This window comes from Blennius ocellaris (genome assembly GCF_963422515.1).
Source record: "Blennius ocellaris genome assembly, chromosome: 15".
NCBI lineage: Eukaryota > Metazoa > Chordata > Actinopteri > Blenniiformes > Blenniidae > Blennius > Blennius ocellaris.
In genome coordinates this window covers 13705968-13721103 of record NC_137664.1, presented here as the reverse complement: position 1 = coordinate 13721103, position 15136 = coordinate 13705968, and positions in this window count along the sequence as shown.

Below are 15136 nucleotides of genomic sequence, written 5' to 3'. Positions count from 1 at the left end.
CTCAAGTGTCATACAATCTTTGTGCGTGCATCACATGATGGTTGCACAAAGGGGTTGCATCAAAAATCTAGAATTTTATCTGCCAAATCTTTAAGTGGCATGTGAGATGTGTGAAAACCCAAGGTGGATTCTGATTCCAATGTATTTTTTTCTTGCTAACTTTGACTCCTGACAGCTGTTCACTCTATTTTAAATGTATTTGTTGGTTTTCTTTTGGGTTTTTTTTATTTAAAGTGCAATCTCAGGTGAAGTCTAAGGTGAATTCTATAAAGCTGCATTTGCCTATTATTTCATATCCTCTTGCTATTATTTTTTTTTCCCTATCTATGGATTCCAAAAACCTTTGTATCACTACCTGCCAATCACATATCTTCTGCCTTGCCCCAGTCTTTCCACTCTGCTGTGTCTAATTAGTAATTAGCTCCTGTATGTCCCTCTGTGGCTTCCTTAGAAGCTCAAACCCACTGAAGTCTATTTCACAGCTACTTCGAAAGTTTTGGTTTGTTTACATGACTTAAGGGTTTCACTTCTTTCTGCCATGTCTCCGCTGTCTAAACTGAAGACACATTGACTTGGAAGCAAAACTGTTTTCCTGTAAAAGCACGTTTCGCGTCCTCATTTATGATGCAGTAGGCCTGTGGCAAAATTAAGGGAACATGATCCAAATTATCAATGAATTAATATCTTGCTTTTCCACTGTAAGCTGTGACTGCAAGTTGAATAAATTATATTAAGACGCACGTTTTTTTTTCTCCTCCAAAGGTCAAATGAGATAATCTATTTCATGTGAGAAGAGGGCTTTTTTTTCACAGCAGATGTTCTGACTCATCATAGCAGGAAGAACACAGTAGTTGCTAATAACATTAACAACGATTGTTTGAGCCAAATGTCCCAATAATCCATGACAGTGTGACAGTGAGCCTGCAGGCACAATATGAAGATCCAAGGTCTCCCACTGGGACATGTCAGAGTAGCTTTGTGAGAAAGGCCCTCTGTCATGTTGTGATTTTGTTCCCTTTTTTTTATGTGAACACTAATCTCTCCTTGTCTGAATGTCATTCAAAAAAATGTTTGGTTGACTTATTCAGAAAACCAATATATTGAAGTGATTTGTTCCTTCAATTTGGCAAAAAAAAAGGCCAGTAAAATAATTAAATTACAGCAGTTTCATTGTATTTTTGTATGCTTTCTTGTTCTACTTGCTACATGGTGATGCAATGTTGTGGTATTGATTCGATAGACTAAATGAATTGGACCAGAAATCAAGGCACAGTGGAGAAATTAATGTTAAAGTAAGGCAGGGCTTGGATTGTACCATACATTTGCATCAACTTAAGAGCTTTGTGCTACAATCTCTGAACAAGACTGACACAGACCCAGAAAGGATATGTTATTAAACCGGGAGGCATATTATTATTTCCTCATACATGATTAAATGATTTGGAAAAAAAACAAAAAAACTGTGACACATAAACTAAAGTCAGATAGATATGACAGAGTATTACCTGCCTTATTCTACATGTTTCTTGAACAGCATTGTTGCCATCTGAGCTGAAGAGACTCAACATATCAACATTCTTAATGTGACTGTTCAGTATTCCGAGAGTTGAAGTTTGTATTAATACGACATGCATGGGGAAATCGCATGCAGCTTTTTAATGAGATGGAATTTATGTCAGAAGTTTAAATGTTTTGTATACACATCACTTCATAGTATGTGAGGCAGCCTGGGCTGGTAAATTCCGAGAATAATTTTACTATACTGCCATCTTTCTTTATTAATGGTCGGCGCAAACTATCTGCCAAGTTTTAGTCTTTTCATTTCCTGCAACCAGTATATGGTTTTGAATACAGTCTACATTAATTTGCACAAGTATGACCAAAAAAAGATACGGATTGAGTGATGAGTAAATAACCACTTTGTTCAAACCTGTTAGGTGAGTTTAATTGTTTCTTTTTGTCCTCATACCTGAATTTGAGTGTATATAACTAAAAAAAAGAACAATCTCAAAAGGACTGGACTTTTCTGTCAACTTAACAGTTCAGAGTTCATGCATATTGTTTGTATGCTTTAAGTCCTGCAATACGAGTCTTGTTTCATGATTGGTCGTAGTGTTTAGCTAATTCACTGACCCTGACTATAGCTCCCTAATGTCACCATGGTTATATTGATCATGCCAAAGGAACGTGCACATTTTTCTTTTTTAATTAGGATGAGTAAGCTGGTATTACTTGACATTATCTGACCAATGAGAACGTAGGCACACGAAAGAATTGGTGCTAGATTTTGTTACCAAGCAGCCAGAACCAAAGCATGAGAGTAAACATAGATAGAGAAAAACCAGTAAGGCAGAAGATCTGGGCAAGGAATAGGCTAAAGGCCTTTGAAAGTATAACTATGATTTCATCATGTCACAAGGGAACATCTGGGAAGCGTTGCAAGGCTCCACTGTGATGCATGTGTGTGGGTGTGGTGGTCTCTCTGCGAGTCCCATTACTGCTATTTAGAAATGCTTCCAACAGCTGTTTTTATTACACTTTATTTTCATGAATTTCTTATTGGCAGATTTGTCTTGTATGCTAGTAATATATACTATTACAGTATATACGACAGGCCGATGTGTATTTTACTTCTTCAGCAGCACTATTAATTCTGCTTAGGAAATGATACCTGGCTGAGTGTCTCACTCCAAAATGACAAAAATGCCCTGAAGCTCGTTCATCAAGTGGAAAAGTGAAAGTAGTAGGACCTCAGAAATAATAGCGAGTGTTGGTCTTCTAGAATATTACAGATGATTTGTTGATCTTTCTGACAGATTTCTTGCTTTCTCTCATGCTCACAGATCGGCCAGAAGCTGAACTGCGGCTTTGCATCCAGAATGAATTGTGAAAATTCATCTGCGCCAACAGATTGAATCTTGTATTGAATCTGACTGAGTCTTGCTGTAGCACTTTACATCAGCTTAATCTCACATTCTCACATGGTCTCCATGTGAAGTTTGGAAATGAATATCTGCAGCTTTGAGCTGGTAGCTGCTTCAAGTACTTCCTTTTTTCCCCCTCTTTTTTTTTTTTTTAAACACAGATTTGTTTTTATTCTGTGGAAATGAAGGGCTTGATAGTGCTAAATCGTGCCAAGTTCATTTGGCTCACCCACAAGAAAATCCCATCTTCTCTGCCGTGTGATTGAATTTTATAGGAAATCTGACTACAAAGCATTTTGTACAACTTTCATTTGACACAAAACCTGTTTGAAATGATTACCCCCTATTTAAATAATCAAAACAAGATGCAAATGAACATTCCCCGCATTGAAGCTATGTCTTTAAGACAGTTTTGCATGAAGCAAGTGTATGGCAGATTATGGTGTGTGTGAAATTAGTTTTGGCATCTGTGATGGCACGGATTGTTTCACTGCAGAAATGTGTCCATTCAGTTTGACTCTGGAAGCCTAATAATCGTGGAAAAGGGGACACACATTTGAGGTTCTCCGTATCTTCTCCTGCACTAATGAGGATGTTTTGGCCACTGGCCTTTCTGGTATGAGACAGATAGAAAAGCTGTGTGTACTCTAGTCTTCCATGCTGTGTGCTGTCCTGTACATTTGCTCTCGGTGACAGCCGGGAGCAATTTCCCTTCTGACCCGAGCTGCAGCAGTGTGGTCCAAAATTAAACGATGACCAAAAAATGATTTGTTTGTGGAAATAAAGGATGAGCGAGCTCATCACTGCTGGCTGTGTGGAGGGATTTCCAGAAAGCCGAAATTTTCATAACTTGCTGCACTTGAGCCATGGTCGGCTCTTTGAAAATAATTGCAGCAGGAAATAAAGTCCTCTTCTGTGTCTGTGAAGAGGAGAAATTCAATAAGCAATAGTTCCTTGTTTGCTCGATTATAGCATGCAGTGAGTTGCATATATTTTACACTGGATGGAATCATATCAATAATATCCACTTCTTTTCGCTCACTTTTTGTTTTATTTACCGTCATTTTTTTCTACATGGGCTCCAGTATTAACGTCTATATGTGAGTCTTGTGAACATTAAAGTAAATTTAGTGAAAGAGTTGGTTATTACATCTCCCTTTCCAAGAGTGGGGGCGACTGTCTTTGTTTGCCCTGATAGGCAGGTGATTTGTCCAGAGACCTATCGTATGAATTATGGAGTTTACCTTCAGATTTTACCTTGGGTTTTCCGTACTGCAATGCAGGTTTACTTATCAGGGTAAATCTCTGTGGTAACTTACGCTCAAACTCCGACCTGCTCCAGAGCATGTTGTGGAAAAGATAGAGTATAAAAGCTCCTGACCAATCAAGACCTCTTGGAAATGTGACCTGCCCATTCTTAGGGTATCCTAATTGAGGCGTGGATTTAGAGCACAGAGAATCACTTATGAGATAAAGAGTTTATAGGGATCACAGCAATCCTTTTGAGGTAATAAAATGTTTTTTTTTTTACTTGTTCTTAACTTGTTCCCAAGTCTATTTAGCTCTACGAGGGTTGCGTCTGAAAAAAAGGTTATGCCTGACATAACTGTAGAAACATGAATTTCATGGAAGGACAATTACTCGTGCTCTCATGTTGAGTTTTGAATATTCCATCACAAAACACAGTGCCTCAAAATAACTCAATGGAAGCTATAAACTAAAAGAAGAGCACCGAGGAACCTCTGCCAGACACTTCTTTGATTGTGCACCGCTTAAAGAAAAACTTCCCTGGTTTAACAAAGAAAGCTGATGACCAGCTTACGTACACTGATTGCAAAATTCAAGTTCATTCAGCCAAATCAAAGAAAGCCTGGCCATGCTGAACTAGTGCAAATCTCTGGTGTCCTTTTTGTTTCCTTCCATGTGCTCACCATCTGTTCCACCTTAATTATTAATTATTTTTTATGGTGTGCATTGTCCTTGGTGCTAAAACGTTCCAGTTTCATGGTGAGCCTTTATAAGTCTTGTTTATTTCACTCAATACCCATCATATTGTTTTTGCTTGGCTTGCTCCGGTTGTTACTCTTCTGATCGGTGTACTCAACACCAACTGGCTGGCCCCGTCTTGTTAAAAAAAACCTTCCAATCGCACAATATCTGAGTGGAGTTCTCCATCCGAGTCCCTCTTTGAGCTTTGATACCATCCTTACAGACACAGCATCACAGGATGGCACACAAACAAGTGTCTGATGTGTGCTTTTTTTGCAGATGGCACAATGATAACGAGAATCTCTTAACGTTGAGAAGACCTGGACGAACTTCCAGGCTGGCAGGCTTGTCGGGTTAAGGGGTGACACTCGTTTATGTGGTTTATCTCAATCACTTTACTTTGTGATGGACTGGCAACTGGTCCAAATATACCCTGACCTTCACCCGGTGTCGGCTCAGATAAACTTCTAACTTGGATGAAGCCACGACGACTGTGAAAAGCTGTAGTCCCACGATAATTTCCTCTGCTAGATTCACAAGATTCTGGCACCCAGCCAAATGTTTGCCACACCTAAACCACCTATTTGCCTGTCTGCATCCACGCGGCTGATAATATCCTGCTGTGTATTCAACACGATTCCAACTTCCCCTCACACTCGGTGTGTCTGACTCTTTTGCTCATGTGTGATTTGTCTTTCTGTCCCTGCAGTCCTGAGCTCTGTATCTGTTACCTGCCTGCATGCCTGTCTACCAGCCTGCTAACCACCTTGCGAGCTTGTTTTGTTTTTCTGAAATAAAGCACCAAGACCGTTCCCGCCTGCCTGGTTTGTCTGCAGTTTGAGTCTTTTTCTGGCTTTTCTGCCACCGCTGTGAACAAGCAAGCATGTTGTTAGGAAGTCTAGACATCCTGCCAGGAAAGAGCTGAATTATTGTGGTTGGCGGGTGCGATTTCACTTAATACTTCACACTAATGAGACCTGAAGATTAATAGTTAAATCCTGATTTGTGCCTTGACAAGTATCCCCTTTTCTGATTTAAATTTTCAAGCATAACACAAAATGTATGTCGACAATCTAAATTTGATTTGTTCAGATTTAATGTTCTATTGGCACATTAGTTTATCTCATTGAGATTCACCCCAGTAACTCCATTTAAAGAATAAGGAGAAAAAAAAACAGCACCTCTCAACTATAAAGCATAGTAGACTGAATAAGTATATAAAGGAGTACTGGAGTTTATACAATAAAATGAAGCATTAATATTGGGCAAAACAAAACGTAAAAAATCCAGCCTATAAAACTGAATTTCGCAGCAACATCAAAACTCAAGAAGTGCAGTAAAAACGGCTATCCCATTGCACAATTATTTATACCCAACTGTCTTGCAGTGCAAAGTTTAAGCAGAGCAGAGGTGGACAGCTCATGGAAAAGGGGTATTCCATAGTTTGGACGTTACTGGACTTCTGATTCTTTGTTTTGGGAGGAAACCTTGTTGAGTGGAAATAACGTGTTTGAAAAAAAAAACCAAAAACCTGAAGCTTGTCTTCTTGCCTTGTTATTTTCTGCTTCTGCTAGGACTTCATTTTCTTGTTATATTTGAACTTTTTTTTTATTTCTCTTTCCCCTTCACTTTAAAACAAAATCAAGTTTCATACTGGCAGCTGCAGACAAAAGAAATGGATGATCACGTCCTGGATTTTGAGATGCTTGTATGTATAACTTTCTCCAACTGTCAATCATATTGGAGCCAATTATCACTAGACCTTTTTTTTTTTTTTTTTGTACTGGAATAAAGTAATGAAATTGTTGCCCGTAAGGCAACCAAGCCTGATGAAGCAGTATACTAGTGGTGTTTCTATAAACCCTCACAGAAAGAGCTGCCAGTGGTTGTAAACATCAAGATTGCAATTGCTATAACACTTCAGCCAACTTTGCCACCCAATTTTTTCTTGCAAGGCACAGCACGGCAGTGAATAAAACACACAAAAAAAGCAGTTGTCTGTTTTACAATGACATCATCTGTCGCGGCTGAAGAATTTCCATCATACAAACAAAAGCTGGATGTTTTTGAAAAAAACAATGTATTCACACATCATCACTGGAGGGAGCGTGAATCTAACAAATACAAAGCTTTCAACTTCACTTTTATAGCAAAATGAATGAAATTCCTTTGAGAACTAACAATCCAGCCGCAGAAAGAGCACACCTGAGCAATAAAAGCAGCGAGTGCAGCTCTGAATGCAGAAACCCTGCGGTGTAGGTGAGAGTCCGGAGAGTGCGAGTGCTCCAGTTGATGGAGGTCAACGGAGTGTGAATGGAGAGTCTGCATTCGGTGCCAGCAGGCTTTCAGCACAGTGAACGCAGGATCAGCTTTCACTGTACCAGACGGAATTTGGAGGATATTCTCTTTTGGCTGTGGGCCGCTGCGTGAGTGCATACGCGTGTTGGTGCATGCACGCACACAGACACACACTTGTTCTGTGTGTCTGCACCTTTCCACTCATTTAACTTCATGCTGTTCTCTAGCATCTCCCTCAGTTTGGATTAAATTGCCGGTGTTAGCACAAAGGCAGCTTTCCATTTTCTGTCCCTCACAATTACACCAACCATCCCTTCATCCATATGACCTGGTTTTGTGTCTGAGTCATCTTTGTTTTGCAGCTTCACCTCCTATTTTTGAAGTTTAATGGTTTATTTAATGTATTTCCTCTGCTGATCTCTAAAAACATCTTATTGATTAATTTTTTCCCCCATTCTGCATTCATCAGATTATATGATCTTCCTGCTGCGAGTTGTTCCTCTTCACCTCATTTTATTCACGGCTGTCCAGTTGAGGCGCAAATGTACACATTCCCATAACTTTAAGATTGTCTATCAATTTAACAGATTAATTATTAGACGAAGGTGAACTTTTACAAGGAACATTTCATTCTTGACCTTTGTGGTTCAAAAGACGAGTAAATACTGTTAGTCCCACTCCAGTGGCAGCATGTGCACGGGATAAAGTAATGTTTTTTGAGCCGTATACATTCAGTGATTTTTGGCTGTGACACCATGTTATCCTGGGCCGTCAACAGACCGTATCCTCGGCTCCCACACACTCTGTAATTTCACGGTTACAGGAGCTTGTTGTGGTTTGTTTGTGAGTGACTGCGAGGTCACATGCATGAATGCCATGCCATCCACACTGGAGTGGGGATGAGACTCGGTTTTGCAGGGCAGGGTTTGTTGGTACATTTGCTTTTTTACTGTTTTCCTTCACTACAATCAGAGTAATCAGTGGAGATGTTAATTAAAAAATCACCACGTACCTGAGTTTTGTAAAAGGGAAAATCCAGCTTTTGTTTTGTTTAGTAGCCAGTAGTCATTATGGAGTCCTAATTGTCTTTTCTTTTTTTTTTTCCTTCTACATCATGTTTGTATTAGTCCATTTGTCTGTCCAACTAATGTAATGTCTTTAAAATTAGCACGAATATTCACTCTGATTCGAGGGTAGAATTATTCGTTTTTGAAGGACGTAGGTCCATTTCAATTCAATTTTATTGGTATAGCACCGAATACAACACATTCATTTTAAGGCACTTTTACAGATGGAAAAAACACAACAATTCCACATGAGCAAGCATAAGTGACTGTGGAAAGGAACAAACTCAATTGTAAAAGGAAGAAACCTGCCGAACCAGGCTCAGTTGGGGTGAGAAAGATAGAAGTAAAGAAAATCCAAGAAAAGAGCACTTCTACTGTCGTGTTATGGGAAATCATACATCAGAGAGAGGCGTAGTGGAGTGACTCACTGTTGAGTACTCCCAACCCTTTGTCCACTGATCTAGACCGCTATGCTCCTTTTTCTGAAGTACTCACTATGTATACAAAATGAATAAACTTTCATAACAGATTACTACTTGAATCGGGAGATTGGGAGCGAAGATATCGTGTCAGAATATAACTATCCAAACTAGTTTAAATATTACATAGAATAAAATTACTGCATATTTTCACTTTCTCTTTATCTTCTTTGTTACTCAGTAAGAAGAACAAATGTGTAACTTTAACATATTATGTATACATTTAATTTGCTACTCAGTCTCTCAGTTGTATATTATAGAAAAGAACCAGAATTCTTATTGAAAGCAGATTTGTTTTATGGAAATACTTTTCTGTTGTTTTACTGTTAAATACTATTTAAGCTTTAAGCTGTAGAAATGATATCGGAGGACACTACAAGGGATAAAATAATGAATGGCCCTACTCAACTCAAGAGACGTTAAATTCTTAATACAATAACTTTGAATAAACTCTTGATTATACAGTTTCTACCGAAAGTGGACGGCTGAAAATATAAACAGATACAACATTAGTCTTTACATACATCTATGAAAATTGCAAATTTGTTAATATAGTGTTGATAATTTGGTTTAATTAAAACTAACCCCGTCAAGTGTGAACGCTGCAATCAGTACCCTGGTGTGCTCCAAACAAGTGGACCAAGTCCTTTGAAAAAGTGGGTTTTGATCCTCTTCCAAATGAACTCTGTTGTGATTTGATTGAAGTCTGAAAGCAGCACGGACCAAAGATCTCTAAACGAACCAAACGGAAGGTGACAGGCTTCAGAAGCAGCAGATCTTTATTGAAGTGTACAGCAGAGGAATTCTTAATGCTGTTTTGACTCCTTTAAACATTTTTAAATGGTCGGAGAGTAGAAAAATAACAAACTCGCCACCACAAAAACTCCTACATGTATTGCAAGACATTTGGCAGCAGCAGCATTGTTGTGAAAGTTGTGGACATATTCTTGTAGCATGTAGGTCACAACAGGTGTTGCACAAATAACAATGAGAGGACCAAATGGTGCCAAATGACTGTGAACTTTTTAGCTTTTTAATCGATTCATCTGATTTCTAAACCAATGACCTGCCAAAGACAATTATCCACCCCGATTAAGTACAAGGAAAGCAAAAGCTCCACAAAGAAAACGGCAATAAAAGTATGTCTTGAAGCTGAAAAGCTATTTGATAGGGTTGACTTGTTATTCCTCTTCACCACTCCAAATCACTTAGAGGTTTAAAATGTTGAGGGCATTTTACCAGCTGAATAAATTTAATATGAGAATAAAATTTGAAAAATAAAATAGCCACCCAACCCTATGTCAAGTCATATTTAACTGTAACAATGCCATCTCAGCTCGACAAGGTTTCCCATAATACGCACAACACTGATTCCTTGAGCTTTTTGGCTGCAATTTATTAGGAACTGTGACAACACTCTGCTCTCAGCCCATATTATGATTGCTAACTAAAGAAGTGTGTCCGGATTCTCCATTACATGGTCTGAATGTGGTGTATTTTCACGTGAGACTAAAAATTCAGACACACACACACACACGTCTTGTTTTGTTTTAAGAGAAATTAGCATTTCTTTTCTCACCAAGCTCTTCTCCTGTGTTACGATGTTCCACACAATCGAAGTCCATATAGCCTATACCTCTTCCACAATTACCCTGCAGTTTATTAGCTCTAAGAGCCTGCATAATGCAATCCGAACTATTTCTCAACCAGAAAACGGGTTTTAGAAATGTTGATTACATACTTAATCATATATGCTGAGCTCGAATTATTTGCGTACGTGTGTGTGAAAGAATTTGAATCTGCACTTCACGTGACAAAGGACTTTACTGGATGATAACGTAAAACATACAAGGGGCTTCATTTGTACCGTTTTACATTGACTCTAAATAGTTTTGTAGTGAAATGTAGTGGACTCAAAACACTGTGAAAAAGATCAATCTTGTATTCATTCATGCACTGAGAATAAACAAAACCAAATTTCCATAATTTTCCATAAAATAGTAACATTACAGTTTTCTAGATTTATAGCTAAAACCGATTTAAAGAACTACAATGGAATATCAACAATGGTTTCAAGTTGTTCCTGTTAGGGGTGGCTGCAGCTCGGTTGGTAGAGCAAGTTGTCTCTCGATTGGGACATTGCTAGTTCAATTCCCTGTCTCCCCCATCCATGTGTTTAAGTGTCCTTGAGCAAGATACTGAACCTTAAATTGCTCCCCATGGATGAGATGAGCCATTGGTGTGGAGGCTGCTCAAGTGGTGGGAAGGAGCTATTTAAAAGTAGTTTTTATCCGTTATTGTAACTAATGCTTTGCAACTTTCACACAGAACTCTTACAGTAGACGGCCCAAAGGCTGTGTGGCTTTCACCAGTTTCCTGAAAACAGAAAGTATTCAGAAGGGTAAAAACAATAACGTGATTATCACATTTCTTCATTTCACTGCGATGTTCCCTCTCCTTGTTGCAGAAGTTCTATTTCATCTGGAGCTTCGGCAGCCCGAGTGGGTATATTATGTCCTCTGCAACACTATAAGGAAGAATTAGAGAAGCTCACCTTTAAGGAGGAAAATCGAGTTTTATACCTGACTGATAAAACCGCTCATCAGCTGCGAGGCTGACGTGTTTTGCTGCAGAGAATTTTAAGTAGGGTAAATAATTCATACACCACAGAGTCTTGTATCCTCCTTAAGAAGAAAGATCCTTACTCTCTCCCAAGTAATAATGACACTTTTTTTTATGCAGTATTGCTTAATTGTGGAGCAGCCTCAGGTCTGTATTGTATCTTTCTATCAAAGGCTACATTTCTTTCTTTGGGCTTTTTTTTTTTGGGGGGGGGGGGGTGGGGTTGCTCTCTTTTCTCTTCACTCAATCTTTTTTCCCTCCATGTTGCTTTCCAGCCGCCTTTCTATTCAACACCTCATCAGCCTCACATGTGAAGCAATTCTTTTTCACCATGTGTGTTTCAGCTGCTGTTTTACAGCATTTCCTTTGTGTGACTGATTTGTCTTTCACTTATTGTGCATCCACTTTGCTGGGGAAGCTGCCCATAAAATGAAAAGGCAGTCACGTTTCCCCTCTGGATTGCATTTTATAGGATGAAAGATCAGTTTAATCCATTCCATCTAATTAAACCCATGAACGATTTATTGTTTGAAGGCTTTTGAAGATTTTGTGATATGGAGATATGGATGGCAAGGAAATTACTATTTGTGGCTGCTCTTGACCGTTTACGTTGCCCAGGGTGTTGAGCATGAACTATCAAATAGACGGCCTGGCCCCAAGTTATGGGAATAAAAAGGGTTAATACCTTGGTAAAACTTTGATGGCTTTGAAAGCTTTGATACCAAACATGTGTTTTAGATAAATGACTAAGGAAGTCCTGCACTGAGGGTGTGACTGTCTGGGTGGGATGGATGATGTGTTCACCGATAGCCCATGCACTGCACTTATGGTAAAGCACTTTTTCACCACACAGTGAGACAAAATGTAACTTCCTCTAACAGGGATTAAAGCTAGTTTATCAGCAAGCCAGACAGAAAAACCTCAAATAGTTGTTTGTTGGTGGTGACACTCCCTCAAATAATCCTTGATAGTCAAATAATAATTTAGTACTTCCTGTATTTTCATAATACAGTGCCAATTATACTTGACATCGGGATCAATGATGTAGGACTTACAATATCCCCGAAATCAGTGTGTGTGTTCTCCCTGTAAAGTCAAAGGCTTACTCTGGCTTCCTTCTGCATGTATTTGAGGTAAATTAGTAACTCCAAATTGGCCTTAAGTGTGATTGATTGGCTGTCTGTGATGGATTAGCAAGCTGTCGGAGGTGCATCCTGCCTCTGTCTCTCGTTGGCTGTTCTCCGTTGCTGCCACTGTGATTCATAATTTGAATCAAAGTGGGCTTTAAAATTGAACAAAACGGCACGAAAAAACATCAATATGGGTGTGGGTGACCGCCGACCCACCACAGATCACACAGTCTCAACACGAAAGCGACTGTTGTACTCGTTTTACTTTTACACGTCTTCAGACGGACACAAGGTGTTCCAGATCAAGCTTTTCCTTTTAAAACTAAAACATCAGTCCCCTCACATCCAAATACTTAAACCATGTAGTCAGTAAGTACAGAATGAAATTACAACCATCTGACTGTGTATTCCCAAGTTGAAACACACTTAACAAAAAAACAAAAAACTTCTTCCTGCAGATTTATCGTTGCTATATTGAACAATCTCAGTGTTAAGCGAACCAAAACACCCTGAAAATACCCAGGGAGATCAAACTCTCTTCTTAAAAATGTTATACATTTTTTTTGAGACTTATAATTAAAAGTTTATATTATTCAATGCGTCAGGAATTCCGCACATTTGACCCAAATGCTTTTTCATGATGTTTTCGCCCATTTATGTAACTTGATGCAGTGCTTCCAAAGTTGTTTCTCTTGACATGTTTCTGGGATCTATTTCGCAAAACATTTATTTTTCAGGACATTTTGTAATCTGTTATGCATTCTTTCCCAGGAATTCGCTGATTTTGGCCATTTCTGTCACTTGTTCGAGGTAATTCTCTCCATCGTCTATAGCCACTTAAGCCGTAATTAATTTGCAGTGTGTTGGAGCTTGTTACAAGCTGCTCTCAACATAGACATCTGAATGTGGGAGGAAGCTGGAGGACCTGAAGAAAACCTCCAAAGCTCAGTGACAACATGCAAATTCCACACAAAATTGTATGTTAAACCAGAAGGTTTCTTACAGTGAACCAACATCGCTATATTTTATTGTTTTGCTCAGAGTGGAGTATTTTAGCTCGGTGATTTTTTATTTTTTTTTTCCACTTGTGATTTTATGAAACCATACTTCATCTTCGATCTTTACTGCAGCACATGGGAGTCCCCATGGGCACCTTAAGATCATGGAGGTGGCATAGAAGTGAAGACACTAAAGCATAAGAATGAATTTTCTTTGTTCTAGTGTTCATTAGCTGCTAAAAAACTGTCTCCTTTGAAGTTACAACCCAGATGACATCTTTTAAAATCACATTCTTGCCATATAATTGTGTGCATTTGGGTAAGCTGCGATTCACAATTCCATTTTCTTCTGGAGGCTTTTTTATATCTTCATTTCTTGAGGCTGAAGCCAGGATGGCTCTGGATTATGACGGAAAGCCCTGAACTGTACTTCGTCGTTTACATTATATTCAGTGCTGAATGGATTTCAAAGCAGAACGTTTAGTTTTTTTATTATTTTGGAGTCTACCTAAATGCTCAGGGCTCACTGAATGTGGTTGTATTATTACTGTTAATATTGTTGTCTTCATTTTGTTAGTAGTCTTTGGAAATACAATAGTGAAGGTTAGAAAGCAACATATATGATATTTTACATTTTAATCTTAAGAAGTTATTTTTCTTTATACTGTTTACAATTATACCCTACTTTTTTATTTTTTTTTATTTTTATTCACTCACATTTGGTGTGGTTTATCTGATCCCAGACGGGCCTTTCGTCTTCTCTTTTGACATGCGTGTTCCCTCATGACCCTGCTCATTGCAGAATAATAACTCAAGCTACAGTGGGAGATGAAAACATGCATTTGTGGCCACACGTCTTTCAATTTTGAAGGTCTGGCAACATCAAAATGTTGCTTATGAGTCATTTCTATACCCAAGTAGGATCTCTGTAGTTGATAGAAACAGTTTGTGTGTGCATGCATCTGAAAATACTCTTGTGCTTACTTTGATGACCACTTCAACTTGAGTACTCGCTCTTACTAAATAACGCAACTTTTGGCCTTTTTCCATTATCTGCTACTCTATTAACAAGCCCGGCCTCTTTGTCCATTATCTGTCGTTAGGTAATTTACAGCGGCACAACAACAGAGGAAGAAAGATTGTCCCATACAACTCAGCTCTGGAAAGTGAAAATCAAAGCTTGCTTGATAGAGAATGTCTATTTGGACTGAAATCCTCCAATAATCCCAAAGTGCATGAGATCACTAAAAGCCTAATTTCTTTGGCACCCTTTGCTTGCATCTGCAAACGTCTCGTCTTTTATACGGCATGACACACGGGTCAAACAAATCAGCTGACCAAATCTGTATATGTGTGTGCGTGGATGGAGTTTTATTTGATTATTGTTGCGTTTTATCTGCCTCTACAGCTGTGCTGGCTGTGATAAAGCAAAGAAGTGAATCTTTTCAAAGTGTAATTGTCCACTGCCGCTGAGGAATAGATAAGTCTGAGTCAAATGGAGTGGAGTGAGGAAGCTTTCTCACAATGAGCCCATATCCCTTTATTACTGAGACAGATATTCTTATATCCCTTCTAAGAAAGTGTGCAGATTGTGCCACATTCAGCTCTTTTGGGCACTCTACCAGATGT